Consider the following 14044-nt stretch of genomic DNA (forward strand, 5'->3'; position numbering starts at 1 on the left):
TGTGACACTGGTCATACTGCACTCAGTCTTACTGTGCGTGTGCCTGTGACACTGGTCATACTGCACTCAGTCTTACCGTGCGTGTGCCTGTGACACTGGTCATACTGCACTCACTCTTACTGTGCGTGTACCTGTGACACTGGTCATACTGCACTCAGTCTTACTGTGCGTGTGCCTGTGACACTGGTCATACTGCACTCAGTCTTACCGTGCGTGTGCCTGTGACACTGGTCATACTGCACTCACTCTTACCGTGCGTGTGCCTGTGACACTGGTCGTACTGCACTCAGTCTTACTGTGCGTGACCCTGTGACACTGGTCGTACTGCACTCAGTCTTACTGTGCGTGTGCCTGTGACACTGGTCGTACTGCACTCAGTCTTACTGTGCGTGACCCTGTGACACTGGTCATACTGCACTCAGTCTTACTGTGCGTGTGCCTGTGACACTGGTCGTACTGCACTCACTCTTACTGTGCGTGTACCTGTGACACTGGTCATACTGCACTCAGTCTTACTGTGCGTGACCCTGTGACACTGGTCATACTGCACTCAGTCTTACTGTGCGTGTGCCTGTGACACTGGTCGTACTGCACTCACTCTTACTGTGCGTGTACCTGTGACACTGGTCATACTGCACTCAGTCTTACTGTGCGTGACCCTGTGACACTGGTCATACTGCACTCAGTCTTACTGTGCGTGTGCCTGTGACACTGGTCGTACTGCACTCAGTCTTACTGTGCCTGTGCCTGTGACACTGGTCATACTGCACTCAGTCTTACTGTGCGTGTGCCTGTGACACTGGTCATACTGCACTCACTCTTACAGTGCGTGTACCTGTGACACTGGTCATACTGCACTCAGTCTTACAGTGCGTGTGCCTGTGACACTGGTCATACTGCACTCACTCTTACTGTGCGTGTGCCTGTGACACTGGTCATACTGCACTCACTCTTACTGTGCGTGTACCTGTGACACTGGTCATACTGCACTCAGTCTTACTGTGCGTGTGCCTGTGACACTGGTCATACTGCACTCACTCTTACTGTGCGTGTGCCTGTGACACTGGTCATACTGCACTCACTCTTACTGTGCGTGTGCCTGTGACACTGGTCATACTGCACTCAGTCTTACCGTGCGTGTGCCTGTGACACTGGTCATACTGCACTCACTCTTACTGTGCGTGTACCTGTGACACTGGTCATACTGCACTCAGTCTTATTGTGCGTGTACCTGTGACACTGGTCATACTGCACTCAGTCTTACCGTGCGTGTACCTGTGACACTGGTCATAGTGCACTCAGTCTTACCGTGCGTGTGCCTGTGACACTGGTCATACTGCACTCACTCTTACCGTGCGTGTGCCTGTGACACTGGTCATACTGCACTCAGTCTTACCGTGCGTGTGCCTGTGACACTGGTCATACTGCACTCACTCTTACCGTGCGTGTACCTGTGACACTGGTCATACTGCACTCAGTCTTACTGTGCGTGTGCCTGTGACACTGGTCATACTGCACTCACTCTTACTGTGCGTGTGCCTGTGACACTGGTCATACTGCACTCAGTCTTACCGTGCGTGAGCCTGTGACACTGGTCATACTGCACTCACTCTTACTGTGCGTGTACCTGTGACACTGGTCATACTGCACTCAGTCTTACTGTGCGTGTACCTGTGACACTGGTCATACTGCACTCAGTCTTACTGTGCGTGTGCCTGTGACACTGGTAATACTGCACTCAGTCTTACCGTGCGTGTGCCTGTGACACTGGTCATACTGCACTCACTCTTACTGTGCGTGTACCTGTGACACTGGTCATACTGCACTCAGTCTTACTGCGCGTGTGCCTGTGACACTGGTCATACTGCACACAGTCTTACGGTGCGTGTGCATGCGACACTGGTCATACTGCACAGAGTCTTACTGTCCGTGTGCCTGTGACACTGGTCATACTGCACTCAGTCTTACTCTGCGTGTGCCTGTGACACTGGTCATACTGCACTCAGTCTTCCCGTGCGTGTGCCTGTGACACTGGTCATACTGCACTCAGTCTTACCGTGCGTGTACCTGTGACACTGGTCGTACGGCACTCACTCTTACTGTGCGTGTGCCTGTGACACTGGTCGTACTGCACTCAGTCTTATTGTGAGTGTGCCTGTGACACTGGTCATACTGCACTCAGTCTTACTGTGCGTGTGCCTGTGACACTGGTCATACTGCACTCAGTCTTACTGTGCGTGTGCCTGCGACACTGGTCATACTGCACTCAATCTTACTCTGCGTGTGCCTGTGACACTGGTCATACTGCACTCAGTCTTACCGTATGTGTGCCTGTGACACTGGTCATACTGCACTCAGTCTTACCGTGTGTGTGCCTGTGACACTGGTCATACTGCACTCAGTCTTACTGTGCGTGTGCCTGCGACACTGGTCATACTGCACTCAGTCTTACTGTGCGTGTGCCTGTGACACTGGTCATACTGCACTCAGTCTTACCGTGTGTGTGCCTGCGACACTGGTCATACTGCACTCAATCTTACTCTGCGTGTGCCTGTGACACTGGTCATACTGCACTCAGTCTTACTGTGTGTGTGCCTGCGACACTGGTCATACTGCACTCAATCTTTCTCTGCGTGTGCCTGTCACACTGGTCATACTACACTCAGTCTTACTGTGTGTGTGCCTGCGACACTGGTCATACTGCACTCAATCTTACTCTGCGTGTGCCTGTGACACTGGTCATACTGCACTCAGTCTTACTGTGTGTGTGCCTGCGACACTGGTCATACTGCACTCAATCTTACTCTGCGTGTGCCTGTGACACTGGTCATACTGCACTCATTCTTACTGTGTGTGTGCCTGCGACACTGGTCATACTGCACTCAATCTTACTGTGCGTGTGCCTGTCACACTGGTCATACTGCACTCAGTCTTACTGTGTGTGTGCCTGTGACACTGGTCATACTGCACTCAGTCTTACTGTGTGTGTGCCTGTGACACTGGTCATACTGCACTCAATCTTACTCTGCGTGTGCCTGTGACACTGGTCATACTGCACTCAGTCTTACTGTGTGTGTGCCTGCGACACTGGTCATACTGCACTCAATCTTACTCTGCGTGTGCCTGTGACACTGGTCATACTGCACTCAGTCTTACCGTATGTGTGCCTGTGACACTGGTCATACTGCACTCAGTCTTACTGTGTGTGTGCCTGTGACACTGGTCATACTGCACTCAGTCTTACTGTGCGTGACCCTGTGACACTGGTCATACTGCACACAGTCTTACTGTGTGTGTGCCTGTGACACTGGTCATACTGCACTCAGTCTTACTGTGCGTGTGCCTGTGACACTGGTCATACTGCACTCAGTCTTACTGTATGTGTGCCTGTGACACTGGTCATACTGCACTGAGTCTTACTGTGCGTGTGCCTGTGACACTGGTCATACTGCACACAGTCTTACCGTATGTACGCCTGTGACACTGGTCATACTGCACTCAGTCTTACTGTGCGTGTGCCTGTGACACTCGTCATACTGCACTCAGTCTTACCGTGCGTGAGCCTGTGACACTGGTCATACTGAACTGAGTCTTACCGTGCGTGTGCCTGTTACACTGGTCATACTGTACTCAGTCTTACTGTGCGTGTGCCTGTGACACTGGTCATACTGCACTCAGTCTTACTGTGCGTGAGCCTGTGACACTGGTCATACTGCACTCACTCTTACTGTGCGTGTACCTGTGACACTGGTCATACTGCACTCACTCTTACCGTGCGTGTACCTGTGACACTGGTCATACTGCACTCAGTCTTACCGTGCGTGTGCCTGTGACACTGGTCATACTGCACTCAGTCTTACTGTGCGTGTGCCTGCGACACTGGTCATACTGCACTCAGTCTTACTGTGCGTGTGCCTGTGACACTGGTCATACTGCACTCAGTCTTACCGTGTGTGTGCCTGCGACACTGGTCATACTGCACTCAATCTTACTCTGCGTGTGCCTGTGACACTGGTCATACTGCACTCAGTCTTACTGTGTGTGTGCCTGCGACACTGGTCATACTGCACTCAATCTTACTCTGCGTGTGCCTGTGACACTGGTCATACTGCACTCATTCTTACTGTGTGTGTGCCTGCGACACTGGTCATACTGCACTCAATCTTACTCTGCGTGTGCCTGTGACACTGGTCATACTGCACTCATTCTTACTGTGTGTGTGCCTGCGACACTGGTCATACTGCACTCAATCTTACTGTGCGTGTGCCTGTGACACTGGTCATACTGCACTCAGTCTTACTGTGTGTGTGCCTGTGACACTGGTCATACTGCACTCAGTCTTACTGTGTGTGTGCCTGTGACACTGGTCATACTGCACTCAATCTTACTCTGCGTGTGCCTGTGACACTGGTCATACTGCACTCAGTCTTACTGTGTGTGTGCCTGCGACACTGGTCATACTGCACTCAATCTTACTCTGCGTGTGCCTGTGACACTGGTCATACTGCACTCAGTCTTACCGTATGTGTGCCTGTGACACTGGTCAAACTGCACTCAGTCTTACTGTGTGTGTGCCTGTGACACTGGTCATACTGCACTCAGTCTTACTGTGCGTGACCCTGTGACACTGGTCATACTGCACACAGTCTTACCGTATGTACGCCTGTGACACTGGTCATACTGCACTCAGTCTTACTGTGCGTGTGCCTGTGACACTGGTAATACTGCACTCAGTCTTACTGTGCGTGAGCCTGTGACACTGGTCATACTGCACTCAGTCTTACTGTGCGTGTGCCTGTGATACTGGTCATACTGCACTCAGTCTTACCGTGCGTGAGCCTGTGACACTGGTCATACTGAACTGAGTCTTACCGTGTGTGTGCCTGTTACACTGGTCATACTGTACTCAGTCTTACTGTGCGTGTGCCTGTGACACTGGTCATACTGCACTCAGTCTTACTGTGCGTGAGCCTGTGACACTGGTCATACTGCACTCAGTCTTACTGTGCGTGTGCCTGTGACACTGGTCATACTGCACTCACTCTTACAGTGCGTGTACCTGTGACACTGGTCATACTGCACTCAGTCTTACTGTGCGTGTGCCTGTGACACTGGTCATACTGCACTCACTCTTACTGTGCGTGTACCTGTGACACTGGTCATACTGCACTCAGTCTTACTGTGTTGTGCCTGTGACACTGGTCATACTGCACTCACTCTTACTGTGCGTGTGCCTGTGACACTGGTCATACTGCACTCACTCTTACGGTGCGTGTGCCTGTGACACTGGTCATACTGCACTCAGTCTTACCGTGCGTGTGCCTGTGACACTGGTCATACTGCACTCACTCTTACTGTGCGTGTACCTGAGACACTGGTCATACTGCACTCAGTCTTATTGTGCGTGTACCTGTGACACTGGTCATACTGCACTCAGTCTTACCGTGCGTGTACCTGTGACACTGGTCATACTGCACTCAGTCTTACCGTGCGTGTGCCTGTGACACTGGTCATACTGCACTCACTCTTACCGTGCGTGTGCCTGTGACACTGGTCATACTGCACTCAGTCTTACCGTGCGTGTGCCTGTGACACTGGTCATACTGCACTCACTCTTACTGTGCGTGTACCTGTGACACTGGTCATACTGCACTCAGTCTTACTGTGCGTGTGCCTGTGACACTGGTCATACTGCACTCACTCTTACCGTGCGTGTGCCTGTGACACTGGTCATACTGCACTCAGTCTTACCGTGCGTGTGCCTGTGACACTGGTCATACTGCACTCACTCTTACTGTGCGTGTACCTGTGACACTGGTCATACTGCACTCAGTCTTACTGTGCGTGTACCTGTGACACTGGTCATACTGCACTCAGTCTTACTGTGCGTGTGCCTGTGACACTGGTAATACTGCACTCAGTCTTACCGTGCGTGTGCCTGTGACACTGGTCATACTGCACTCACTCTTACTGTGCGTGTACCTGTGACACTGGTCATACTGCACTCAGTCTTACTGCGCGTGTGCCTGTGACACTGGTCATACTGCACACAGTCTTACGGTGCGTGTGCATGCGACACTGGTCATACTGCACAGAATCTTACTGTGCGTGTGCCTGTGACACTGGTCATACTGCACTCAGTCTTACTCTGCGTGTGCCTGTGACACTGGTCATACTGCACTCAGTCTTCCCGTGCGTGTGCCTGTGACACTGGTCGTACGGCACTCACTCTTACTGTGCGTGTGCCTGTGACACTGGTCGTACTGCACTCAGTCTTATTGTGAGTGTGCCTGTGACACTGGTCGTACTGTACTCAGTCTTACTGTGCGTGTGCCTGTGACACTGGTCATACTGCACTCAGTCTTACCGTATGTGTGCCTGTGACACTGGTCATACTGCACTCAGTCTTACCGTATGTGTGCCTGTGACACTGGTCATACTCCACACAGTCTTACTGTGCGTGTACCTGTGACACTGGTCGTACTGCACTCAGTCTTACTGTGCGTGTGCCTGTGACACTGGTCGTACTGCACTCAGTCTTATTGTGAGTGTGCCTGTGACACTGGTCATACTGCGCTCAGTCTTACTGTGCGTGTGCCTGTGACACTGGTCATACTGCACTCAGTCTTACCGTGTGTGTGCCTGCGACACTGGTCATACTGCACTCAATCTTACTCTGCGTGTGCCTGTGACACTGGTCATACTGCACTCAGTCTTACTGTGTGTGTGCCTGCGACACTGGTCATACTGCACTCAATCTTTCTCTGCGTGTGCCTGTCACACTGGTCATACTACACTCAGTCTTACTGTGTGTGTGCCTGCGACACTGGTCATACTGCACTCAATCTTACTCTGCGTGTGCCTGTGACACTGGTCATACTGCACTCAGTCTTACTGTGTGTGTGCCTGCGACACTGGTCATACTGCACTCAATCTTACTGTGCGTGTGCCTGTGACACTGGTCATACTGCACTCATTCTTACTGTGTGTGTGCCTGCGACACTGGTCATACTGCACTCAGTCTTACTGTGCGTGTGCCTGTGACACTGGTCATACTGCACTCAGTCTTACTGTATGTCTTCCTGTGACACTGGTCATACTGCACTGAGTCTTACTGTGCGTGTGCCTGTGACACTGGTCATACTGCACACAGTCATACCGTATGTGTGCGTGTGACACTGGTCATACTGCACTCAGTCTTACTGTGTGTGTGCCTGTGACACTGGTCATACTGCACTCAGTCTTACTGTGCGTGTGCCTGTGACACTGGTCATACTGCACACAGTCTTACCGTATGTACACCTGTGACACTGGTCATACTGCACTCAGTCTTACTGTGCGTGTGCCTGTGACACTGGTAATACTGCACTCAGTCTTACTGTGCGTGAGCCTGTGACACTGGTCATACTGCACTCAGTCTTACTGCGCGTGTGCCTGTGACACTGGTCATACTGCACACAGTCTTACGGTGCGTGTGCATGCGACACTGGTCATACTGCACAGAGTCTTACTGTCCGTGTGCCTGTGACACTGGTCATACTGCACTCAGTCTTACTCTGCGTGTGCCTGTGACACTGGTCATACTGCACTCAGTCTTCCCGTGCGTGTGCCTGTGACACTGGTCATACTGCACTCAGTCTTACCGTGCGTGTACCTGTGACACTGGTCGTACGGCACTCACTCTTACTGTGCGTGTGCCTGTGACACTGGTCGTACTGCACTCAGTCTTATTGTGAGTGTGCCTGTGACACTGGTCATACTGCACTCAGTCTTACTGTGCGTGTGCCTGTGACACTGGTCATACTGCACTCAGTCTTACTGTGCGTGTGCCTGCGACACTGGTCATACTGCACTCAATCTTACTCTGCGTGTGCCTGTGACACTGGTCATACTGCACTCAGTCTTACCGTATGTGTGCCTGTGACACTGGTCATACTGCACTCAGTCTTACCGTGTGTGTGCCTGTGACACTGGTCATACTGCACTCAGTCTTACTGTGCGTGTGCCTGCGACACTGGTCATACTGCACTCAGTCTTACTGTGCGTGTGCCTGTGACACTGGTCATACTGCACTCAGTCTTACCGTGTGTGTGCCTGCGACACTGGTCATACTGCACTCAATCTTACTCTGCGTGTGCCTGTGACACTGGTCATACTGCACTCAGTCTTACTGTGTGTGTGCCTGCGACACTGGTCATACTGCACTCAATCTTTCTCTGCGTGTGCCTGTGACACTGGTCATACTACACTCAGTCTTACTGTGTGTGTGCCTGCGACACTTGTCATACTGCACTCAATCTTACTCTGCGTGTGCCTGTGACACTGGTCATACTGCACTCAGTCTTACTGTGTGTGTGCCTGCGACACTGGTCATACTGCACTCAATCTTACTCTGCGTGTGCCTGTGACACTGGTCATACTGCACTCATTCTTACTGTGTGTGTGCCTGCGACACTGGTCATACTGCACTCAATCTTACTGTGCGTGTGCCTGTGACACTGGTCATACTGCACTCAGTCTTACTGTGTGTGTGCCTGTGACACTGGTCATACTGCACTCAGTCTTACTGTGTGTGTGCCTGTGACACTGGTCATACTGCACTCAATCTTACTCTGCGTGTGCCTGTGACACTGGTCATACTGCACTCAGTCTTACTGTGTGTGTGCCTGCGACACTGGTCATACTGCACTCAATCTTACTCTGCGTGTGCCTGTGACACTGGTCATACTGGACTCAGTCTTACCGTATGTGTGCCTGTGACACTGGTCATACTGCACTCAGTCTTACTGTGTGTGTGCCTGTGACACTGGTCATACTGCACTCAGTCTTACTGTGCGTGACCCTGTGACACTGGTCATACTGCACACAGTCTTACTGTGTGTGTGCCTGTGACACTGGTCATACTGCACTCAGTCTTACTGTGCGTGTGCCTGTGACACTGGTCATACTGCACTCAGTCTTACTGTATGTGTGCCTGTGACACTGGTCATACTGCACTGAGTCTTACTGTGCGTGTGCCTGTGACACTGGTCATACTGCACACAGTCTTACCGTATGTACGCCTGTGACACTGGTCATACTGCACTCAGTCTTACTGTGCGTGTGCCTGTGACACTGGTAATACTGCACTCAGTCTTACTGTGCGTGAGCCTGTGACACTGGTCATACTGCACTCAGTCTTACTGTGCGTGTGCCTGTGACACTCGTCATACTGCACTCAGTCTTACCGTGCGTGAGCCTGTGACACTGGTCATACTGAACTGAGTCTTACCGTGCGTGTGCCTGTTACACTGGTCATACTGTACTCAGTCTTACTGTGCGTGTGCCTGTGACACTGGTCATACTGCACTCAGTCTTACTGTGCGTGAGCCTGTGACACTGGTCATACTGCACTCACTCTTACTGTGCGTGTACCTGTGACACTGGTCATACTGCACTCACTCTTACCGTGCGTGTACATGTGACACTGGTCATACTGCACTCAGTCTTACCGTGCGTGTGCCTGTGACACTGGTCATACTGCACTCAGTCTTACTGTGCGTGTGCCTGCGACACTGGTCATACTGCACTCAGTCTTACTGTGCGTGTGCCTGTGACACTGGTCATACTGCACTCAGTCTTACCGTGTGTGTGCCTGCGACACTGGTCATACTGCACTCAATATTACTCTGCGTGTGCCTGTGACACTGGTCATACTGCACTCAGTCTTACTGTGTGTGTGCCTGCGACACTGGTCATACTGCACTCAATCTTACTCTGCGTGTGCCTGTGACACTGGTCATACTGCACTCAGTCTTACTGTATGTGTGCCTGCGACACTGGTAATACTGCACTCAATCTTACTCTGCGTGTGCCTGTGACACTGGTCATACTGCACTCATTCTTACTGTGTGTGTGCCTGCGACACTGGTCATACTGCACTCAATCTTACTGTGCGTGTGCCTGTGACACTGGTCATACTGCACTCAGTCTTACTGTGTGTGTGCCTGTGACACTGGTCATACTGCACTCAGTCTTACTGTGTGTGTGCCTGTGACACTGGTCATACTGCACTCAATCTTACTCTGCGTGTGCCTGTGACACTGGTCATACTGCACTCAGTCTTACTGTGTGTGTGCCTGCGACACTGGTCATACTGCACTCAATCTTACTCTGCGTGTGCCTGTGACACTGGTCATACTGCACTCAGTCTTACCGTATGTGTGCCTGTGACACTGGTCAAACTGCACTCAGTCTTACTGTGTGTGTGCCTGTGACACTGGTCATACTGCACTCAGTCTTACTGTGCGTGACCCTGTGACACTGGTCATACTGCACACAGTCTTACCGTATGTACGCCTGTGACACTGGTCATACTGCACTCAGTCTTACTGTGCGTGTGCCTGTGACACTGGTAATACTGCACTCAGTCTTACTGTGCGTGAGCCTGTGACACTGGTCATACTGCACTCAGTCTTACTGTGCGTGTGCCTGTGACACTGGTCATACTGCACTCAGTCTTACCGTGCGTGAGCCTGTGACACTGGTCATACTGAACTGAGTCTTACCGTGCGTGTGCCTGTTACACTGGTCATACTGTACTCAGTCTTACTGTGCGTGTGCCTGTGACACTGGTCATACTGCACTCAGTCTTACTGTGCGTGAGCCTGTGACACTGGTCATACTGCACTCAGTCTTACTGTGCGTGTGCCTGTGACACTGGTCATACTGCACTCACTCTTACAGTGCGTGTACCTGTGACACTGGTCATACTGCACTCAGTCTTACTGTGCGTGTGCCTGTGACACTGGTCATACTGCACTCACTCTTACTGTGCGTGTACCTGTGACACTGGTCATAGTGCACTCAGTCTTACTGTGTTGTGCCTGTGACACTGGTCATACTGCACTCACTCTTACTGTGCGTGTGCCTGTGACACTGGTCATACTGCACTCACTCTTACGGTGCGTGTGCCTGTGACACTGGTCATACTGCACTCAGTCTTACCGTGCGTGTGCCTGTGACACTGGTCATACTGCACTCACTCTTACTGTGCGTGTACCTGTGACACTGGTCATACTGCACTCAGTCTTATTGTGCGTGTACCTGTGACACTGGTCATACTGCACTCAGTCTTACCGTGCGTGTACCTGTGACACTGGTCATACTGCACTCAGTCTTACCGTGCGTGTGCCTGTGACACTGGTCATACTGCACTCACTCTTACCGTGCGTGTGCCTGTGACACTGGTCATACTGCACTCAGTCTTACCGTGCGTGTGCCTGTGACACTGGTCATACTGCACTCACTCTTACTGTGCGTGTACCTGTGACACTGGTCATACTGCACTCAGTCTTACTGTGCGTGTGCCTGTGACACTGGTCATACTGCACTCACTCTTACTGTGCGTGTGCCTGTGACACTGGTCATACTGCACTCAGTCTTACCGTGCGTGTGCCTGTGACACTGGTCATACTGCACTCACTCTTACTGTGCGTGTACCTGTGACACTGGTCATACTGCACTCAGTCTTACTGTGCGTGTACCTGTGACACTGGTCATACTGCACTCAGTCTTACTGTGCGTGTGCCTGTGACACTGGTAATACTGCACTCAGTCTTACCGTGCGTGTGCCTGTGACACTGGTCATACTGCACTCACTCTTACTGTGCGTGTACCTGTGACACTGGTCATACTGCACTCAGTCTTACTGCGCGTGTGCCTGTGACACTGGTCATACTGCACACAGTCTTACGGTGCGTGTGCATGCGACACTGGTCATACTGCACAGAATCTTACTGTGCGTGTGCCTGTGACACTGGTCATACTGCACTCAGTCTTACTCTGCGTGTGCCTGTCACACTGGTCATACTGCACTCAGTCTTCCCGTGCGTGTGCCTGTGACACTGGTCATACTGCACTCAGTCTTACCGTGCGTGTACCTGTGACACTGGTCGTACGGCACTCACTCTTACTGTGCGTGTGCCTGTGACACTGGTCGTACTGCACTCAGTCTTATTGTGAGTGTGCCTGTGACACTGGTCGTACTGTACTCAGTCTTACTGTGCGTGTGCCTGTGACACTGGTCATACTGCACTCAGTCTTACCGTATGTGTGCCTGTGACACTGGTCATACTGCACTCAGTCTTACCGTATGTGTGCCTGTGACACTGGTCATACTCCACACAGTCTTACTGTGCGTGTACCTGTGACACTGGTCGTACTGCACTCAGTCTTACTGTGCGTGTGCCTGTGACACTGGTCGTACTGCACTCAGTCTTATTGTGAGTGTGCCTGTGACACTGGTCATACTGCACTCAGTCTTACTGTGCGTGTGCCTGTGACACTGGTCATACTGCACTCAGTCTTACCGTGTGTGTGCCTGCGACACTGGTCATACTGCACTCAATCTTACTCTGCGTGTGCCTGTGACACTGGTCATACTGCACTCAGTCTTACTGTGTGTGTGCCTGCGACACTGGTCATACTGCACTCAATCTTTCTCTGCGTGTGCCTGTCACACTGGTCATACTACACTCAGTCTTACTGTGTGTGTGCCTGCGACACTGGTCATACTGCACTCAATCTTACTCTGCGTGTGCCTGTGACACTGGTCATACTGCACTCAGTCTTACTGTGTGTGTGCCTGCGACACTGGTCATACTGCACTCAATCTTACTCTGCGTGTGCCTGTGACACTGGTCATACTGCACTCATTCTTACTGTGTGTGTGCCTGCGACACTGGTCATACTGCACTCAATCTTACTGTGCGTGTGCCTGTGACACTGGTCATACTGCACTCAGTCTTACTGTGTGTGTGCCTGTGACACTGGTCATACTGCACTCAGTCTTACTGTGTGTGTGCCTGTGACACTGGTCATACTGCACTCAATCTTACTCTGCGTGTGCCTGTGACACTGGTCATACTGCACTCAGTCTTACTGTGTGTGTGCCTGCGACACTGGTCATACTGCACTCAATCTTACTCTCCGTGTGCCTGTGACACTGGTCATACTGCACTCAGTCTTACCGTATGTGTGCCTGTGACACTGGTCATACTGCACTCAGTCTTACTGTGCGTGACCCTGTGACACTGGTCATACTGCACACAGTCTTACTGTGTGTGTGCCTGTGACACTGGTCATACTGCACTCAGTCTTACTGTGCGTGTGCCTGTGACACTGGTCATACTGCACTCAGTCTTACTGTATGTGTTCCTGTGACACTGGTCATACTGCACTGAGTCTTACTGTGCGTGTGCCTGTGACACTGGTCATACTGCACACAGTCATACCGTATGTGTGCGTGTGACACTGGTCATACTGCACTAAGTCTTACTGTGTGTGTGCCTGTGACACTGGTCATACTGCACTCAGTCTTACTGTGCCTGTGCCTGTGACACTGGTCATACAGCACACAGTCTTACCGTATGTACACCTGTGACACTGGTCATACTGCACTCAGTCTTACTGTGCGTGTGCCTGTGACACTGGTAATACTGCACTCAGTCTTACTGTGCGTGAGCCTGTGACACTGGTCATACTGCACTCAGTCTTACTGTGCGTGTGCCTGTGACACTGGTCATACTGCACTCAGTCTTACCGTGCGTGAGCCTGTGACACTGGTCATACTGAACTGAGTCTTACCGTGCGTGTGCCTGTTACACTGGTCATACTGTACTCAGTCTTACTGTGCGTGTGCCTGTGACACTGGTCATACTGCACTCAGTCTTACTGTGCGTGAGCCTGTGACACTGGTCATACTGCACTCACTCTTACCGTGCGTGTACCTGTGACACTGGTCATACTGCACTCACTCTTACCGTGCGTGTACCTGTGACACTGGTCATACTGCACTCAGTCTTACCGTGCGTGTGCCTGTGACACTGGTCATACTGCACTCAGTCTTACTGTGCCTGTGCCTGCGACACTGGTCATACTGCACTCAATCTTACTCTGCGTGTGCCTGTGACACTGGTCATACTGCACTCAATCTTACTCTGCGTATGCCTGTGACACTGGTCATACTGCACTCAATCTTACTCTGCGTGTGCCTGTGACACTG

The sequence above is a fragment of the Loxodonta africana genome, chromosome 27 (genome assembly GCF_030014295.1).
Source record: "Loxodonta africana isolate mLoxAfr1 chromosome 27, mLoxAfr1.hap2, whole genome shotgun sequence".
NCBI classification, from domain to species: Eukaryota; Metazoa; Chordata; class Mammalia; order Proboscidea; family Elephantidae; genus Loxodonta; species Loxodonta africana.